The sequence below is a fragment of the Balaenoptera acutorostrata genome, chromosome 8 (assembly GCF_949987535.1).
Source record: "Balaenoptera acutorostrata chromosome 8, mBalAcu1.1, whole genome shotgun sequence".
In the NCBI taxonomy this organism is placed as follows: domain Eukaryota; kingdom Metazoa; phylum Chordata; class Mammalia; order Artiodactyla; family Balaenopteridae; genus Balaenoptera; species Balaenoptera acutorostrata.
Genome location: NC_080071.1, coordinates 50,194,330 through 50,214,380, shown reverse-complemented (window position 1 = coordinate 50,214,380; position 20,051 = coordinate 50,194,330). Strand labels below are relative to the sequence as shown.

General features: G+C 40.8%; 1 long non-coding RNA gene across 1 annotated transcript in view; it reads left to right on the top strand.

Moving 5' to 3' along the window:
- The window catches only part of LOC130708757 (uncharacterized), a 37,332-nt gene extending 17,655 nt beyond the window's left edge, over nucleotides 1-19,677 (top strand). Inside the window, exons 2-3 of the long non-coding RNA XR_009009132.1 lie at nucleotides 6,706-6,819; nucleotides 19,537-19,677. This is a non-coding gene — a long non-coding RNA (uncharacterized LOC130708757). The remainder of the gene's footprint in view (nucleotides 1-6,705; nucleotides 6,820-19,536) is intronic.
- The last annotated feature ends 374 nt before the right edge of the window (nucleotides 19,678-20,051 follow it).

The following is a 20,051-nucleotide window of genomic DNA, read 5'->3' as shown; positions in this document are numbered from 1 at the left end:
TGGATAATTGAACTTGATAAAAAGACTACGGTTGTGCTTTGTTGTCAGATAACTTGTGGAGTCAATGTTTTAGCAAAGACTTTTTAACGTTGCACAGAAGAGAAGTGAACTTCAGGCCAAGGGTGGAGGCAGCCCTGTCTCCTGAGGGACTAGAACCAAGAGCCAGGAAGCCTGCAGGAAGCAGGGAAGCCCGCTGTCTTCTCCTCTCTGCTTTTCTCTCTGTAGATCTCTTTCCTCTTTTTCTGCAGGTGTTTTTACTTCCTCAGGGTGCACAGCCCCAAGCACTGCTGATCCACAGCTCCCCATCTCTCCTCTCTTCTGTTGGAGAAACCAGGACAGACTGAAATGAGCATTTTTGTCTCAATTTCACACTCCAGTGAGAAAGACTGATCTGCCCAGCTCAGGCCGGGGGGATACTCTTCACTCAATAATTTGTGTGATAACAGAGACTGAAGTTACAGGCATTACAGAACTGATTTTATATTTTCTAAGGAAAAATGTGTATCGTATATATTGCTAGTTAAAACCACGTTACACTGTTGGCTCTAAATTCTCAGAAGCCTGGGAGGTTTCCTTCCTTGAAGGGTGAAAAAGTAGTGAACAGGTGGGCCTCCCACCGTCAGGCCCATCTCCCTGGGGGCCTAGAACACATCTTTGGACCTCTGCTTTCAGAGGAGACTGACCAATCATGCCCAGGATGTCACAGCTGACAGGCAGCTGGCCCCAGTGCCTCCCCAAGTCCATTCCCGATGGCCAAGTGTGAAGAGTAAACGATCTGCAGAAATTCAGTGGTGTCAAAGGAGCTAGTCCAAAGTCATGCCGTGATGCTCTGATTTTAATGACGCCCAGGAACAGCCCCAGAGGCGAGTGTGCCAGGGGAGCAGCTGGTGGGCTTCCCGCTGGGCTACGGGAGGCCGGGCCCTGGGCGGGGCGGGGAGGGGAGGAGAGGAAGAGCGTGGCAGGGGCGCGCGGAGGCGGCCCTCCGCGCCGCAGTCTGTTTCGCTCGGCTTGTTAGGTTGGCACGCGGATTGAAAAATGTACGTCTAAATCTATTTCTGGCTTTTAAATGTGTGAAGGAAACACATAACTTTATTATTTTATTTTTGTCAAGTTAAAGACAGAGCCAGATGCCCCTAAAGCGTATGCATTCTATAAGGAGTTTCTATTCTTTGGTGGAGCATCTTTGGAAGCAAAAAATCAAAGACAAATAGGTCATCTCCTCTAAGTTTTCTGGAGGAATATTGGCAATAAAGAGAATAGAGTCAGCACTGGTAACTAATGGAGATGAAGGAAATAAAACCAGGGAAGATGTTGAAATTTTTTTAAAAGAACTTGTAAAGGAAAAACAATGAAGTAAGTATTGATGTAATATGAATATGTTATTATTTGTTAAAATGCCAAAAATACTGCAGATATAAATAACCTTTTAAAATTTAGTGAGAAACATATGAACAGTTGCAGAAATTCCCTCGCCAGAGGAGTTTGGAAATCTTCAAAGCTTAATATCCTTTTGTGGATGGTCAGTCAGAGTGATTAGGAATGAAAGAAATCTGGAAAAATAAAAGCACATTAGCAGTACAACAGATATATCCCTGGGAGGGGTTGTTATGATAAATTTAACTTCAACTGTAGTGCTTCACAGTCAAAGAAAATCTTATAAGACAAAATACTGTAGATGTGTGTTTATTTTGTTCAATAACAAATGAACTGTAACATCAGGGGAGCAGCTGGTGGGCTGCTCCCCAAAAATACTGTAGATGTGTGTGTTTATTCAAAAGATGTTTTTTGAGCACATGCTATGTTCCAGGCGCTGTGCTAAGCATAGGGAATATAGTGGTAAATAAGTTGGATGCTGTCCCTACACACATATCCCTGCCTAAGCTTTGAGTTGATCAGAGAAAATATCATAATCACCAAATCAAATAGCTGCATGGGACCCAAGAGATCAGTTAGTCCAAACTTTTATTTTACACAGGAAACTGAGGCCTAAAATATTGTATAAGTGAAACTGGCTGTGCTCTTGGCCTCTCTATTTTTGCTCTCGAAACAAAGCATTTCTTGTCCTATAGGTCCTTCTCAAATCTCCAAATTGTATGCCATGTAACAAATGTAGACATTAATCTATTTCTATTATAGACTTTCAGTATTCCTATGCTTTTCTGGAAATGAAACAGGAAATCAAATTAAAAAAAAAAAAAAACCCAAAGTCCAATTTTCAATATCTAATCCAGTTTTTTCAGGAAGTGTTAGCCATGTGATTTCTATTGCCATCAAAAACAGTCATGTCGTGTGATACTGACCATCTGTTTAGGAAATGGCAGATATGCTTGGAAAATCCAGAGTAATAAGAACTCAAAACCATCATTGGTTAGAGAGGTTATCAGTCCAAGAAGATGCCACTTTGGTCAGATGTGGATGAAGCATTATTAGATGGACCATCTGGATTTCACGCCTACCTGTGCTCTAGACTTGTTGTGATAACTATGTGTCCCTTGGTTGTCTGACCTGCAGTTGTACTGCACTGTTAGCACAATGCTTGCCACCCACAAGGATGTTGTGACAATTGTTCAAGTAAATGCTATAAAGCAGTCTGAGCAATTCAAAAGAAGGGCGCTGCATAACCACCCAAAATCATTATACAGGTACAGCTCTTTTTTTATATTTATGTAGTCTTAATACAGTAATATAAAAGATTCCTCAAGATATGTTTGAATGTCTGTGTGTGTTTCATTCCATTTGTTATTCATTCTAACTTTTAAATTGATTATTATTATTAACCCGACACTAAAGGGAACCTATTCTCTAGAGCCCCGCCCCCCCGCCTGTTAATCTATAACATAATGAATTGGGTCGTGATTTCCTAGCTGAATCTGGATCATTTGGCCATGGACTCAGATATGTTGGAAACACGTGTTTGAGAATCTATTTGGCTGGATGACTTGGACTGAAGCCTCAACGTAAAAAAAAAAAAAAAAAAAGGAAAAACACAACTAAATACAAGCTAATAAATCCAAATACCTGACAGCATTGAAGCTGTCAGGGATGATGGTGACCTAACCGTCACAGATGAGTTTCTGTACAGCCCTCTTTATTTTTCTTCCCCCCTCCCTCCCTTCCCTCCTCCCATCCTTCCCTTCTCTTTCTTTCTTACAGTAGGTTTATTGAGATGTAATGCACATACCAAAAAATTTACCCTTTCAGAGTGTGCAATTCAGTGTTTTTAGTATATTCACAGAGTTGTACAATTATCAGCCAAAATTACACAACATTTTCATCAGCCCCCAAAGAAACCCCATACCCATTAACAGTCACTCCCCAGTGCCCCTACCCCAACAGCTACTAATCAACTTTCTGTCTCTATGGATTTGCCTACTTTGGACATTTTATGTAAATGGAATCATACAATAAGTGGCCTTCAGCGTCTGGCTTCTTTCACCCAGAATAATGCTTTCAAGTTTCATTCATATTCATTCCTTTTTATGGCCAAATAATATTCCATTTATGGATATGCCACATATTGCTTATCCATTCATCAGGACATTTAGGTTATTTTCACTTTTTAGCTATTATGAATAATGCAATTATGAATATTAGTGTACAAGTTTTTGTGTGAACATGTACTGATATTTTTAACTAGAATTGCTAGATTATATGGTAACTCTATGTTTAACTTTTTGAGGAACTAAAACTGCCTTCCAAAGTGACTGCATCATTTTACATTCCCACCAACAAATAATAAGGGTCGAAATTTCTCCACATCTTTGTTGGCACTTATTATTGTCCAAATTTTTGCTTATAGCCATCTTGGAGGGTGTGAAGTGGTTTCTCATTATGAATTTGATTTGCATTTCCTTAATGACTAATAACGTTGAGCATCTTTTCATGCATTTGTTGGTCATTTGTATATCTTCTTTGAAGAAATATCTAAGTTCTTTGCCTATTTTTAATTGGGTTATTTCTTTTTTATTGTTAAATTTTAAGAATTCTTTGTATATTCTGGTACAAGTCCCTTAACAGATAAGTGACTTACAAATATTTTGTCCCATTCTGTGTGTTGTCTTTTCACTTTCTTGAAATGAAGCACAAAATTTTTAATTTTGATGATGTCCAATTTACCTTCTTTTGTTGTTGCTTATGCTTTTGGTGTCATATTTAAGAAACCATTCCTAATCCAAGGTCACAAAGATTTACTCCTATATTTTCTTCTAAGAGTTTTGTAATATTAACATTTATATTTAGGTCTGATTCATTTTGAGGTAATTATTTTATATGATGCAAGGTCAGAATCCAACTTCATTCTTTTGTGTGTAGATATATAGTTGTTCCCTTGAATTGTCTTGGTTAGCCTCCTTGTAGAAGATCAGTTGACCATAAATATGAGGGTTTGTTTTTGGATTCTCAGTTCTGTTCTGTTGATCTGAATGTCTATCCTTATGCCACTACCACCCTGTCTTGATTGCCATAACTTTGTAGTAAGCTTTGAAATGGGGAAGCGTGAGAAAATTTCTGCAAAAAAGCCAGCTGAAATTTTGATATGTATTATATCGAATCTGTAGATCAATTTAAGGAGTACCACTACTTTAACAATATTAAGTCTTCCAATCCATGAACCTGGGGTGTCATTTCCATTTATTTAGATCTTCTTTAATTTCTTCCAGTGATGTTTTAAGAGTTTTCAGTGTGCAAATCTTTTATTTATTTTGCTCAATTTATTTCTATTTTTATTCTTTTTTGATGTTACTGTACGTGAAATTGTTTTCTTAGTTTCGCTTTCACCTTGTTCATTGCTAGCGTATAGAAATATACTGACATTTGTATATTGATCTTGTATCCTGCAACCTTAGACATTGTTTGTTAGTTCTAGCATTTTTTTAGTAAATTCCTTAGGATTTTCTATATACAAGAGCATGTCATCTACAAATAGAGATAATTTAACTTTTTTCTTTCCAATTTAGATGCCTTCTATTTCTTTTTCTTGCCTAGTTTCCCTGTCTAGAGCCTCTAGTACAGTATTGAAAAGAAGTGGCAAGAATGGATATCCTTGTCTGTTTCCTGATCTTAGGGGGAAAGCATCTGGTCTTTCACTATCATGTATGATCTAAGTTGTGGACTTTTTGTAGATGACCTTTATCAGGTTCAGAAAGTTCCCTGTGTAGCTCTCTTTAAATGCCATTGATGGGCAGGGCTGAATTGTTCAAACTAATGAGATCTAAAAGTTCATTTGGGACTTTATGTCCTTTTCAATGTTGTAATAAGATATGGAAACAATGCCCACTAGAGCCAGATTATCTATTTTTTTTCTGGAAAAGGCTGCATGTTGCAGAAGGAACTTTTGTGTATTTCTCTATTCCTATTCCCCAAGCATTCTTCCTTATCTCCTACCACATGAGAGCAAACAACTGATTGTGGCAGGTAAATATAATAGCTTCTCTCCATACTCTCCTTATGCTTGTAGGATGCACTATATTTGTACACAAATTTCAATAGCACATATTCTATGGATGATATATAAAATAAGCTGCAGGAAGTCAGTAAAGGTGTCAACTCCAGAAAACCATCTCAACAGACTTCTAAGAAGACAAGACATCATCAAATCCAACTTAAATTTTAGTTCTCGGGGGAATCCGGCAAATTAGGACTTGCTCTGCATCCTGGAAAAAGAATTGCTGATTTGATGGTGATCGTGACAGTGATAAAGAAGATGATGATGCAGCCTCATCAGTGTACTGTATAAGAACCACCAGGTGTTAAGTGGTACCTTTAAGAGGCGGAAGTCAAAGAGCCAATGCAGGACTGCCCACCCAGGTGAAAACAATCCCAGCCAGGGAAGACACAGTAGGGCAGAATTAATTGAATGGCTTTGGTTCTATTCTCTAACTTCTATTCTCAATTTTCCAACTTCCTATTGCAATTAGACTGCCATTTTCCCTAGTGGCCAGTATTCATCTCTCACTCTCAACTTTTAGCACTTTGCCTTTTTGCTCTGTGTAGTGCCTAGGGACAATTAAGTACTGCCCTTGGCTGCCCCATGAACCTCTCCCTTAAATGGCAGAATAGAAACACTGCATGTCTCTTGTGTCTGGAACTGACCCTGCACGCACCCCAGGTTTGACTTTGCTTAGCCTTGCATTATTTATGTACGACAACTGCAATCTGAAAAGCAAACCATAACATTAAAAAAAAATCTTTAAAGTCCACATCATGTGCTTTCAGAGCCAAGTAACAAATGTGTAGTACTCTAAGTCTTAATAGCAAGACCAATTCTGCTCTTTGAATTGAGAGCCAGCTTCGCTACCTCTGATAGAAGAGAAATTATTCTTTGCTTATTTCCATTCTTTTTTTTAGCATTCTCATGCATTTTATTTTATTTATTTATTTATTATTTTATTGGATTATAGTTGATTTACGATGTTGTGTTATGCGTATTTCCATTCTGCCAACTCCCAACATTTTAGGCAAGAATTGTCAGGATAAAAAGAACTTTAAAAGAACAAAGAATCTTCCTTTGCTTTCAGATGAAACTACAGCCCAATCACAGAGTAAGTTAGAAGTTAGGTAATTGGGAATTATTTCTTCTGCATAAGGCTGACATCATTTATCCCTATCTAATAACTTCTGCTTGGTAGAAGGGAAGGAAGAAGGAATGGTGGAAGAAAAAGGGGTTGGGATACGTGAAAACTCACAACAGTACTATACCTTTTTCAGGTCTCAGTGAAGGAGTTTGGGTGTTTCTCATGAAGTGCCATTGATCCCTATGAGAAATCTGTTTGTAGTGCTCCATGCCTGCTCGGAGAGTCCAAGAACTGCTAAAAACTGATGGTAAGAACTAAGGAACCACCTAGAACAGGTGGCCAAGGGTGAAGAACTGATAGACAAGAGGAGATGAGATTTGATTTGTAGTTTGGGTCACACTAAGTAAACAGTGAGGCAAAACAGTGGAAAGGCAGGATTATTTTTGCTAAAGCCTTGATGAGTTATCGCACTAAGTTGTGAGCAAAGTGGAGAACAAGCTCAGGTCTTAGGCTCTGACTTAGCTCTGTGATGAGACATCATGTCCTCAGAGGCTTCTCATGTGGCCTCACTAAGAATCCCAGGAGAGGGATTTTCCATTCAGCTACTTGATAATAAAATTTAAGTCCTGATTTTCAGGCAGTTAAAAGAAAGGACAAAGCTAATGTCCTCGTAAAAGCCTGAAAAACGGAAACAATTAAGGAAATGATCATGAAACTCTAAGAACCATTTCCAAGAGTGAATCATAAAAAATGTAGACTAAAAACTTATTAGCGATAATCATGGTGATGAGGATAAAGAAGACTGTACTGCAAGCAGAGAAATCATTCAATTCCCACATGGCTGTCCTAAGAGACAAGAGACTCTGGCCTAAAGGAAATATCAAAACTTATTTTTTTAAATGTATGATCCTGTTGTTTTTTTCAGAGAATTTGCATTTGGAGGTTTATTCTGAGTAAATTTCCCCAGAGAAACGTTATGCTCTCTTACTCTGAGGATACAGAGAGTACAGATAGTGTCAGAACAAGAAATGGAAATGACACTCAGAAATTAAATAGGGGCCAAATGGAAATACTGTGCAGGTGAAATGTTTTTCAATCATTAGTGTATTTTCCCAATCTCTCTGATAGGGGTAATTTAGTTTTGGGTGAGAGTGGGGATAGGATGGGTGGGGTGGAGCTGGGGGGAAATTGTGGTACCCTTAGAACCACAGGACTAGAAAGGGAAAGGAAGAATATAAAATCCACCTTTTGTTCCTCCATCTGGATTACCCTAAACAATTTCCAAATAAATAATACCTTCTCAGGAATACTTCTCAGGAAAAAAAAAAAAAAGATTACTGAGCCTCCAAATGGAGTCTAACTTCAGATGACATAAAGGCCTTGGGAAGACCCTAGGGTAGTGGACATTAATTAAAACTGAAGTGGAGTGGGTTACCTAAGGACTAGGAATTGAAATGTTCATAAATCCAATTATTCAAATAGTCTAGAAATTATTTTTAGGAAAAAAGTCACAAAATGTATTTACAATGCACAGGTAAGATGATTAAGGAGAAATCTGTATGAGAAACAAGTCTCAGAGTTTAGAATTAGGAACTCAGCACATGGGTTCTGCATCTGTGAGAGCCAAGGGGGCTGCAGGAGGGATCCAAAAGTACAGTTTCCTTCAACCCAAAAGAGGATGCACTGCAGTGAACATTTCCTCTGATGTTTTGAGGTTGTGAGTAGATCTCCAAGATAGGTATCTACATGTTATCTTACAGTTTATGAAGTCCCTTATTTGTATGTAAGAGTTTACTGTTCAAATGCAACTTGAGATAGGATTCAATTTTAACACATTTAAGTTTTAACACATTTTACTATACACTGAATTATTGCACTGCATAATAATTAGACATAAATACTAACTTTGTATTTTTCTTCTTCTCATTTTGCCATTTCTTCAACACACAAAACTAAGGTCAATGTTTATGTCCCTAATGCCAAGTACAATTTAGCTATCATACTTTTTGGTCCTAACTTTCTCATCATGTACCTGCTTATTTGATTCAGTATCTGCCCCTCAGTACCTGAGTCCATGCTCCTGGCCTGGTATTCTCTGTGCCTAAGTATTTTATCCCAGCATCCCTCTGCCCCATCTACCCATATTCCAGGATTTGGGCAACTGCTTTCTGCTCCCATTCCTGCTCATTGTGTCTTGGGCAATGAAAGGCTTGAGGGGCAGGAACTCTGGGCCATGACTTAAACTGCAGTCTTCAACAGAAGGGCAACAATAATGTTTCTATATTTTGGGTGAGGAAGAGAAGGACCAGGGATGGCAAAGTAGAGGATGAAGAAGGGAAGGGATGGGGTGGGCCTAGAGAGAATAGGCTGGGGATTCCTGGATACCTTAGATTCCTCTCTAAATTACAGTGAAGTGCCAGTGGCACCCCAGCACCACGAGGCCAAAGCAAGCAAGAGGAGACCTCTTTGCGATGTGGTAGATGATGCGATACATCACTCAGGTCTCCTTCTAGGAATGAAGGCTTTATTTCTCCAAATGCCAGAAGTGCTGGTAGCCAACAGCCTTCAGCTGTCTGCCTTCTTTAGAACTGCTTGGGCTGAAGAGAGCTGCCTCGCCCTCAGTCACAGCCCCTTCTTGTAGCACCCTTGTGTCCAATGACTGGTCAAAATCAAAGGCCGTTCCCTTCACCCCCAACAAAGAACAGCTCTGAAAGTCCATCTCAGCCTCATTGTGGTGAGGAATGGGGAATTAGTGTTTAGTGGACATAGAGTTTCATTTGGAGATAATGAAAAATTCTGGAGATGGATGGTGATGAAGATGGTTGCACAATAATGTGAGTGTACTTAATGCCACTAAACTGTACACCTGAAAATGGTTAAAATGATCAATTTTATGTTATGTGTATTTTACCACAATAAGAAATTCATAAATTAATTAAGAAAATACAGGGGTAGGATCAGATGTGCTTTCAGTTTCCCTCCAGTTCTAAAGGTCCATAATTACATTGTTACCCTTTGCAGCCAAATTTGGGTTGGTATGATTTCAGGGGCCAGATTATACAGCAGTTCTCAATTTTGGCTGCATACTAGAATCACTTTGGGAGCTTTAAAAAAATGATGCTTCAGTACCCCCATACTGATTTATATGTAATTGTCTAGGGACCCAGGTTTTGGTATTTTTAAAAGCTCCCGGTGATTCCAATATGCAAAACACAGTTGAGATTTACTGGGCTAGAAGAACCCTAACCCACACCTTCCCCACCCACTTGCTCTTACTGCTGAGGATTTGGCCACTTGCTTATCTTTCTAGACTCATCTTTCCAACTCACCCCCTCCTACACATACCCAAGGTACAGCTGAACCAAATGATTTGTCATGTATCCTCTCCCATCAAACCCTGTCTGACTTCTGTCCCTTTGCTCCTGTTTGCTCTGGCAAGACTGCCCTCATCTGACTGATGTCAGCCCCAGTGGACCACTTCTTTGAGCCCTCAGCACCCCTCACTAGGCTGTGCCAGGTACCCTCCTCTAAACTCTGGAAGTGCTTCATGTGTAGACCCTTATACTGCTGCCCTTATCACAGAGGGGGGAAATCCAACTCCCCAGTGCTGGGATCGAGTCTTTCTTCCTGAGTTCCCAGGTGTAAAGAAAGACACTAAAGAAGTTATCAGTAGATATAGTTGAACAAGTAGGTTTCTTTAATTAGAGATAATTCATCCCACAATTGAATAGCATTTTTTGAAGTAAATGCATTAGGAAGAACTAGCATATCAGTGTAAATAAGGCAGTCTTCATTTAACATTAATTGAGCCATTATTATGTGTCTGGGATTGTGCTAATACTTAGAATTTCTTACTGCATCTCTGTGGCAACCATAGGAGGCAGGTACTATCATCTCCATGTTGTAAATGAGGAACCAATTTCAGGCAGGTTAAGAGCTTGCCCAGGATCCCAGCTAGTGTGTAGCAGAGCTGGGAGTTGCCGTTGGTATACAAGTGATGATTCTAGATCCTTCCTGATTTGGGGAAAGGGACAGAGCAAAAAATGTATGAGGTCACTGGGAATCTAAAATGGGAAGAGAGGAACTTCCCTGGTGGCGCAGTGGTTAAGAATCCGCCTGCCGGGCTTCCCTGGTGGCGCAGTGGTTAAGAATCTGCCTGTCAATGCAAGGGACTTGGGTTCGAGCCCTGGCCTGGGAAGATCCCACATGCCGCGGAGCAACTAAGCCCGTGCGCTACAACTACTGAGCCTGAGCTCTAGAGCCTGCAAGCCACAACTACTGAGCCCATGTGCCACAACTACTGTGGAGCCCGTGCTCCACAATGAGAAGCCACCACAATGCGAAGCCCGCGCACTGCAACGAAGAGTAGCCCCCACTCACCACAACTAAAGAAAGCTTGTGCACAGCAACGAAGACCCAACACAGCCAAAAATAAATAAATAAATAAATAAATAAATTTATAAAAAAAAGAATCCGCTTGCCAATGCAGAGGACACGGATTCGATCCCTGGTCCGGGAAGATCCCACATGCTGCAGAGCAACTAAGCCCATGTGCCACGACTACTGAACCTGCGCTCTAGAGCCCGTGAGCCACAACTACTGAGCCCACTCGCCACAACTACTGAAGCCTGTGCACCACAGCTACTGAAACCTGCGTGCCTAGAGCCCATGCTCTGCAACAAGAGAAGCCACCGCAATGAAAAGCCCATGCACTGCAACGAAGAGTAGCCCCTGCTCGCCGCAACTAGAGAAAGACCGTGTGCAGCAACAAAGACCCAATGCAGCCAAAAAAAAAAAAATTTTTTTTTAAATGGGAGTAGAGGCTGTTACTGGTAGGAAAAGGGAACCAAAAAAAGGTGAGGTCGCAGACAGAAAAGACAAATGTTGAAATCTTGCTTATTTTACTCAGGCCTCAGCTTAATTGTGAGTAGGTATTTAAATCACATTCTCAGTCTGGAAGGTAGGTGCTATGGGCCCCTCATTCCTCAGATACACTTCAGTTAAGAGCAGCCCAACGATATTTACTGAGGATCTATCACACGCCAGAAACGGTGCGAGATATCTGCATTCCAAGCACAGATGATACTAGATCTCTGCCCAGAGAGAGTTCTCCTTCTAGTGGGGGCGAGAGGTACACAGTCAGCAGACACCCCAAGTACAAAGGTATGTGTTCTTATCATCAAGGTATGTATCGGCAGCTGTAGAAGTGCAAGAGGACCAAGTATCCCAGAGAAGTTAGGGAGGGCTTTACAGCATTTGAACTTGGGGTTGGTGTGTGAATAGGGGTGGCCACGTGGAAAAAGAAAATGAAAGTTCAGCAGGTGTGAAAGCATGGATTCAAAGGACATAGTAGTTTGGGAATGGGCCAAGGAGTCAGGGTTGTGATAGGGAATAGGGATGAGAGGAAGACAGGGTCATCTATGCCAGGCTAAGGAATTCTGACCTTATCCTGTGAATTTATAAGCAAGGGAGTGGCATAAATAAATGTGTATTTTAGAAAAAAACGTATTTTGATGGCAACATGGAGGTTTGAAAGAGAGAACAGTTAGAACTCTTACAAAATGAAAAATGAGAGTCCAGGAATAGGTCTGCACTGTATGTGTATGTATGTATGTGTTTGTGGGAGAAAGAATCTGTAGGACTTGGTGACCAGTTTTTTAAAAGGAGAGTGAGAAAAAGGGAAATGTCAAGGGTCCTAGGTTTCTAGTTTAAGCATCTGAATTGATTGAATTAAAGACTGGGAACATAGGAGCAGTTTTGAATTCAGTTTTGATCAGGTAGAATGTGAAGTACCCCAGAGACATTCAAGTGAGGGCAGAAATAACATAGGAGGCATGAGGCTGTGATTCAAGATGTCAGGTTAGGGAGGCAGCAGAATAAAAATATCGTCAGTTTTTTTAAAATGAATGCCAGACTGCCAGATGACATTAAAACACATCTGGGAGTAGACATGGGCTTTGGAGCTGCAAGACTCAAGCTTCTAGACTTCGCCAGTTAATGCTGTGATCTTGGGATGTTACCTAGCCTCTGGGACTCTCAAATGTAAAATGGAAACAATATTAACCTATCTTGCAGGGTTGTATTCAGATTAGCAGTAAAGTTTGCAAACTCCTAACAATGCTGGTCCAACTGAGTTGGCCCATGGGAGTTTTTGTTAAAGTTCATGGATGGAAGGAATAGGGTTAAATTTGGGAGAGGGGACTGTCCTGTGTTCAAAAGAAAGAAAAAGAGTCCAGGGAAGGGACTATTTGCCTAAAGTGGCTAGGGTACAAGGTGGACTTACCCTCTGTAGAGAAATGGATCATCATCATCCATAGCCCTGTTCAGGTCCCAGAAGTAGGTGTTTGAGGTAGAAAAAGACCACAACCACCTTTTCTATTTGATTCCCTCTAGTCACCCTCAAAGAATTAAAATCAGTGTACTGGGGACTTCCCTGGTGGCGCAGTGGTTAAGAATCTGCCTGCCAACGCAGGGGACACGGGTTTGAGCCCTGGTCCGGGAAGATCCCACATGCCGCAGAGCAACTAAGCCCGTGTGCCACAACTACTGAAGCCCGCGTGCCTAGAGCCCGTGCTCCACAGCAAGGGAAACCACCGCAAAGAGAAGCCCGTGCCCCGCAACGAAGAGTAGCCCCCGCTCGCCACAGCTAGAGAAAGCCTGCGCGCAGCAACGAAGACCCAACACAGCCCAAAATAAAATAAATAAATAAATTTATTAAAAAAAAAAAAGTGTACTGCTAGGGTTGGTCTTCAGAGTAACCCACCCTTTCCCCAAGAAGGAAAGCAGAAAGGAAGGGAGAGAAGGAAAGAGGCACCTGTAGATGGACAGGAGGACTGTTGCCGTCTGCTTATTCATACCTGGCTTTCCTTTCAGAGTGTAACACACTCTTTCATTTTATAATAGAGAAAAAATTCAAATGAAATTCATTAATTCCAAATTATAATCAGTTGATTAATTTACAAGCAAAAATGATTAAAGTGAGATCCTTTCCTATTTTGATAGGAGGAGGGAATGAAGAGGGTAGGGGAGATTTGAACATGGAAAAGGGAAGGATGGTTGGGAGAGTTGTTTAAAAAGAGAAATTTTTTTAAAAGGGTGAAGAGTGAGGATATAGAAAATATACTTCAGATTTTGCCTACAGTTGGTTTCCAATATTTGACAGACATTAGCTGCATGTAAGATTTTTGTTGTGTGCAGCTGCCAACAGTTGCAGCTGTGCATCTAGAAATTTGTAGAGCTGTCGTTGTTATAATGTTGTTGACTTTTGTTCTAAAGGAGCTTTGTTCACTGAGAATTCAAAGAACTCTCTACCTTCCTAAGAGCCCAGGCTCCCTGGATACCAATGTTTAGTGCAACTCAACACACACTGATGCAGTAAACTCTGTATGTCAGAGACCACACCGGGAGTGAGATAAATAAAGGTAGTTTTTGTCCTCAAGGAGCGGCCAGTGTGGAGAGGAGTAGGGGTAGCCGCCATGGTGGTGGAAGCAGATAAGGGTGGGGGGAGGCAGATGAATAATGGCCACATAAACAGATACGTTTATTAATTCCCCGATGTGACTGGGACCTTGACCCATTTGCAAACATTATGTAATCACTGAAACAAGTCCAGCTAAATTATTCAAAAATCTCTAAATGCCAATTCCATTTAATTTTAAATAACAAGCATCCCTGAGAGGGATAATTTTCAGAACGATGACTAAGGGAAAATATTTTTCCAGCAGGGTTTCTGCACAGGAAAAAATTCATTGCTTCCATCCCCACATCCCACACCCCGCATTCCACACCCCTTGGTGTAAAAATATTTGTATTTAAATAATTTTAAATGTCATGCATTTATAATTAAAAGCAATTCTGTGCTCAGAGGAACAGAAATTACTGACTTTAAATCAATGAGAAAAAACAAATTTTCCTCAAAGGAAAATTTCATGAGATTCAAAGGTAGTGTAGATCAAGCTAATGTGATATAAGCCTATTCGTTGCATATGGTCTCTGGTGTGACCACTGATATAACGGCCCACCTCCAGTGGCAGGAGCGTATAGGACATTCCAGCAAGAACCCTTCATTTCTCCCAAAGGGTCTCTTCTCTCTCCCTTCTCCTTCCCATCTTTAAGTACCCAAGGACTGGATTTGCACAGAATGTTTCCTTTTCCTTCAAAACCACACTCCCCTACCCCATACCCTTGGTTGGTGAGATCCTTCTAGTTAAACAGCTCCTGATGCCTGCTCAGCATCCCTTCTGAAACACAACAGCCTCTCTCCCCATTCTCGACCCTAGTCAGGGCATTGCATTCCCTCAGCCACAGTGATTGGTCCAGCAGGGCATGAACTGGAAGATGAGCCAGCCAAAGCCTTCACCAAGGAAGATGGGGAGGGGTGGGTTCCTGATAACTTTGGGGCACTCCATGGATTCTACTCTGCCTGTGGTGGTTAACTTTATGTTTCAACTTGCCTAAGCTGTGGTGCCCAGTTGTTTAGTCAGACACCAGTCTAGGCGTTTATGTGAATGTATTTTTTAGATGTGATTAACATTTAAATCAACAGACTTTGGGTAAAGCAGATTACCCTCCATAATGTAGGTAGGCCTTATCCAATCAGCTGAAAGCCTTAAGAACAAAGATAGATTTCCCAAGAAGGAATTCTCCTCAAGACTACAACATAGAAACACGGCTTGAGTTTCCAGACTGCTGCCCTGCAGAATTCAGACTCAAGACTACAACATCAACTCTTACCTCATTTTCCAGCCTGCCAGCCTACCCTAAAAATTACCCTCACAATCACATGAGCAAAGTCCTTAAAGAAATCTCTTCTCTCTGTCTGTCTCTCCTTCCCTTCCTCCACCCTTCCCCTACGTTTTCTCTCTCCTTTTCTCTGTCTTCTGTTGATTCCGTTTCTCTGGAGAACCCTGACTAATACACTGACTAAGTCATATTTTCACCCTCAAAAAACACAGGGTTTTATTTGTGTGTTTGTTTAAGCCAGCTTGAGTTGTGTTTCCATCACCTGTACTAAGAGTCTTGAACATTCCTGGGTGTAAATGGACAGAATGCCCTATAGGTTAATAGATGAAAGATTCTTCCAGAATTCTGCCTTATTAGTTACTATACAATAAGCTGCTTAAGGACTGGGATTGTGTCTGATGCTTTATTCAACTGCCATTGCTTAGAATTCTTGATACATAGTCATGTTAATAAATGTTGGTTGAGCTGAATTATAGAAGGAGGTGACCGGGAGTGCTCAGCTCCTGGAATTGCCCTGGTAGGTGGAGATACAGATCTGCTGACATTTAAGAAACCCAAGAGTGACCACAGGTTTTTATCATTTGGTTATGATAACCATAACAAGTAGCTTCAGCAATTATTATTTTCATGGAGTTTCTTAGAAATTGTTGCAGTGTGTTTCCATTTATGTCCTTACATGTATATGTCTATTAATACACATGGGTTTCATTCTAGGTGTTTGGATTGGATGGTGCACATTTCTTAGCCGCATCAAAGCTGCACCCCTCCAGGGAGATTCTAGTCAAGAGCAGGACAGCTCCATCATTGCTACATTGTTGTATTAGTTTGCTTGGCCTGTCTTTTAACAAATTACCAAAGACTGAGTGGTTTAAACAACAAAAATCTATTGTCTCATGGTTCTGGGAACTGGAAGTCTGAGATCAAGGTGTCAGCAGGGCCTTAATTCCTCTGAAGGCACAGGGAAGGATTGCTCCAAGCCTCTCTTCTGGCTTCTGATAGTTCCTTGGCTTATAACAGCATAACTCCAACCTTCATGTGGTATTCTTCTTGTCTGTGTGCGTTCATATACAAATTTCCCCTTTTTATAAGAATGCCAGTCGTATTGGATTACAGGCCCACCCTAATCCAGTATGAGCTCATCTTAACTAATTACATCTGCAGTGACCCTATTTCTAAATAAGGTCGTATTCTGAGATATTGGGGGTTAGGACTTCAACATATTTCAACCCATAACAATTGCCTGTACTTCTTCAACTCATTTCTGAGCAGCCTTCATATGAAGGCACTAGAGCTGTGAGTGACAGAAGGACAGGAATGCTGGCTGCCAGAGCTAGGAAACACATTGCTAAGATTCTGGCCACTTGGTGGCTCCGTGATTGCAGCTACACGTTCCTACACCAAACAAATAATTTCCATCTAGAAGCAGCAGCCTTGTTCCAAAACTAATACTGATCATCTTCCTCTTTACCCTCCTCTAGCGGGCCTCCTTTCCTTCTCCAATATCTTCTAGTTGGCTTTCAACCTACTTCTTCTCCCTTCTTGAAAAGAATAACCAAGAAACAAGAATTAGAAACAACATAAAAAGAAAAGAATGAGAGGAAGAGCAAGAGAGGTTTTAAAAATAACACTGTTAAAGACGGCAAATGTACTGTTTTCTGTGACGTATACAGCTGAGGTTGGAAAGCTTTGAAAAGTCATTTTCTGAGGTTCTAGGTGCTTTGTACCACTCAGACTAGCTAGAGATGTAGGAGGTGACAGATGTAGAAGCAGCAAGGATGGCGCTTGGCAGTGGAAGAGCGTGAGGCCATTGTGCTGCTGCAAACTCTCCATTTCAGTGCAGGAGGGGGTCAAAGACAGTTCTTTCAGGTGACTGGGGAGAGGGGATGTGGCTAGGATGGGGGGCAGGGAGCTTGGAGGAGGTTGGTGAGTTTGTGGAGAAAACTTGCCTAAGGGACACTGCAAATAGGCCCAGGTGCTGTCTTTGTCATGCTTGCTATAGGTCACAGCCACCTACTCTTGGAAAGCTTTCAGTGTAGTCCCTGATGCATAAAGAGCTGTGAACACCTGGCCTATATCAGTTGGATAATTTTACATAACTCCTCAGCCAAGTAAATCGACACCAGATTAGGGGCCGGCACGTAACACAGAAGATAGCATCTAAAAGCAAGTAAGAATTAAAGTTAAAATTAAAACTCTTTAATGTATTGGCAATATTTATGCTATTCCTATTTACTTACATTTAACATATTACTAGTAAATCAGTAGCAAATATGGAAAAATATGATGAATGATTTATAGGCCAGAAAGTATATATTTTTTTCCAGAAATTGTCTGAAACAGATGTTTCAAGAGTTTTACCTGTGATGTTCTTCTGGGCCTGCCATCCATCTAGCCGAAAATAAACATTTAGCCCAAGAGCATTTTTTTGTTTGTTTACTTGTCTACAAGTAGTAAAACAACAGGAAACAGAATTTTCACCACATAGTGTAATCTTATAAAGCTAGATGTTTGGCTTTATAAAAACCCAGCCTACCTTTTGTAGAGTCCCTCTCTCCTATTCCTTGATTTCTGTCCTACATTTACAGCTGGAAAAGCCAGTAGTTTTTGTGGTAATCTTCGTTAATATCAAAATAATGGAGAAAAGATTAATTACAGCACAGTTTTAAAAGAAATATATCTGATTTTTCTGTGAAAATAAAATCTGCTTAAAATTGGTACAAATCCTGGTCCACAGTCAGTGTTCAATAAGTGATAGTTGAAATAAATTGTAGAAGGAGGGGGCCTGGAATGCTACTACCAACAAACACACACATACACACACACATACACACACACACAACCTTACCATTTGTGGTGGTTTTCTATTCTTTAGGAGCAAAATACAAGTCCAGATAAGATGTAAACACTGAATAAGGGTGTATCCTTAAGCTTCAGATTAAGGTATATTAATTCTTAGTCACTCTGAAGATAATGAGGTTTGGTCATAAGGTTATTCAGTAAGGTCAGTGTTGTCTGCAAATTACAATTTTGCTGGTAACAAAATATTTTAAGTCTGTGTGGCAACATGGTAAAATGGATCTAGATAACGATGTCTCAGTTATGTTAAGAATAAAGATAGTTGCTCTCCTAGCTAGTAGACACAGTGGGTTCTTAGAGAATCACAGTAAAAAATAAGTTATTCTGCTAAAATGTGTTTTCAGCAGTGTTTCAAAGTAATTTGCAAAGTTTGGGGGAAGAAAGGAAAGCACCACTTGATGCTCTTCCATGGGGAAGGCCGCAGCGCCACAAGTGATGAAACAGTGACTGAATCGATAGCATTCTTCAAGGCAAATGCTTGAATCCAGTAAGCCTTTCTGTCGAAAAGCAGTTATAAGTTACAGTTTAAAATAATATTTGTAATATTGGCTTGCTTGGAATAAGATCAGGTTCCTCAAAACACTTGTAGGCATCTTTGAATAACTTCCATAAACAGAATAACTTCAAGAATAAATATCTGAATCTTTCGTCACTCTCTTGGAATCTTCTCTTCCCCTTCACTAAAGGTCTTCATCTCAGCCTAAAGCAGTGATTTTCAACTAAGGGAGATTTTGTCCCCCAGGAGACTCTTGGCAATGTTTGGAGATGTTACTGGTTGTCACATCTCGGGGGGGGGGGGCAGCGGGATGGAGGGAGGGGCCACTGGCATCTGGGGGATGAGGCCAGGGCTGCTGCCGAACATCCTACAATGCACAGGACAGCCCCACAGCAAAGAATTATCTGGCCCAAAATATCGATAGTTCTGAGACTGAGAAACACTAGCCTGGAGGTATAAATGAGGCAGGTGTGTGTGTGTGTGTGTGTGTGTGTGTGTGTGTGTGCAGCATTGTCACACAAACAAGTAGACTATACACATGCTTGAACTCTAAAAGCCCACTGAAACCCACGTAAACTGGTAGCCTTACAGATCAGCAGTTCCAGTAAAGAAATTCTACTTTCAAGCTAGATGTGAGGCAAGCTCAGAAAGGGTTTTTTAATTCTTTGCTCCACCCCAACTCCTCAAGTAGAAGTTCTAAAGGAAGCATTGTGGTAAACAATCAAGAGGGACCGTTGACTTTATTCTAAGGTTTTAGTATTGTGGCTGGGCCTTAGCCTGAGATTCTCCACTACTGGATGGGGCGCCGCCATGAGTTTGTTCCTTCTATCCTGAAAGTTTTAACTGTGTATTTTAACAGTGACTGCCATGTGAGCATTCTTTATGTCATCCCTTTTGGTTACATGTTGGTTTTTTCTTCTCACCCTCCAGGCCCTTGTTCAAGACAACAGGAAGTTTTCAGGTCGCGTGTTTCCTTTCCAGAGAGTTGTTTTGTGGATAGCAATGGAGTCTTTAGCATTCACAAGATTTAGAGGACTTCAGCATAATTTTATCTTCACATACCAACAATCGCTTATGGCAAGTACCTTTTCTCTCCTGACAACCATAGAGCACACTTTTGTTTCCCCATCCAGTCCCCTGTCTCACTGGCCACAGCTCTGAAATGGCTGTGTTCTTTACCACAGTCTTCCTGAGACGGGTTGCTGCCTCCTTTTAGGAATGCCCATGGTAAACCCACCTGAGGAGGGTTTTGACTCAACTAAAACTTCAACCAGCATCAGAGGCTTTCGAAGTATAACTGATAGGTACTAAAAATGTCAGTAATGTTGGTAGATACCACACAAATTTTAAGCAGATAAAGCACCGTTTAGCAAAACTACCTACCGACATCCGTTCAACAGACAAAAAAAGGCAAGAGGAAAAAAAAAAGCAATAACTTATATAAT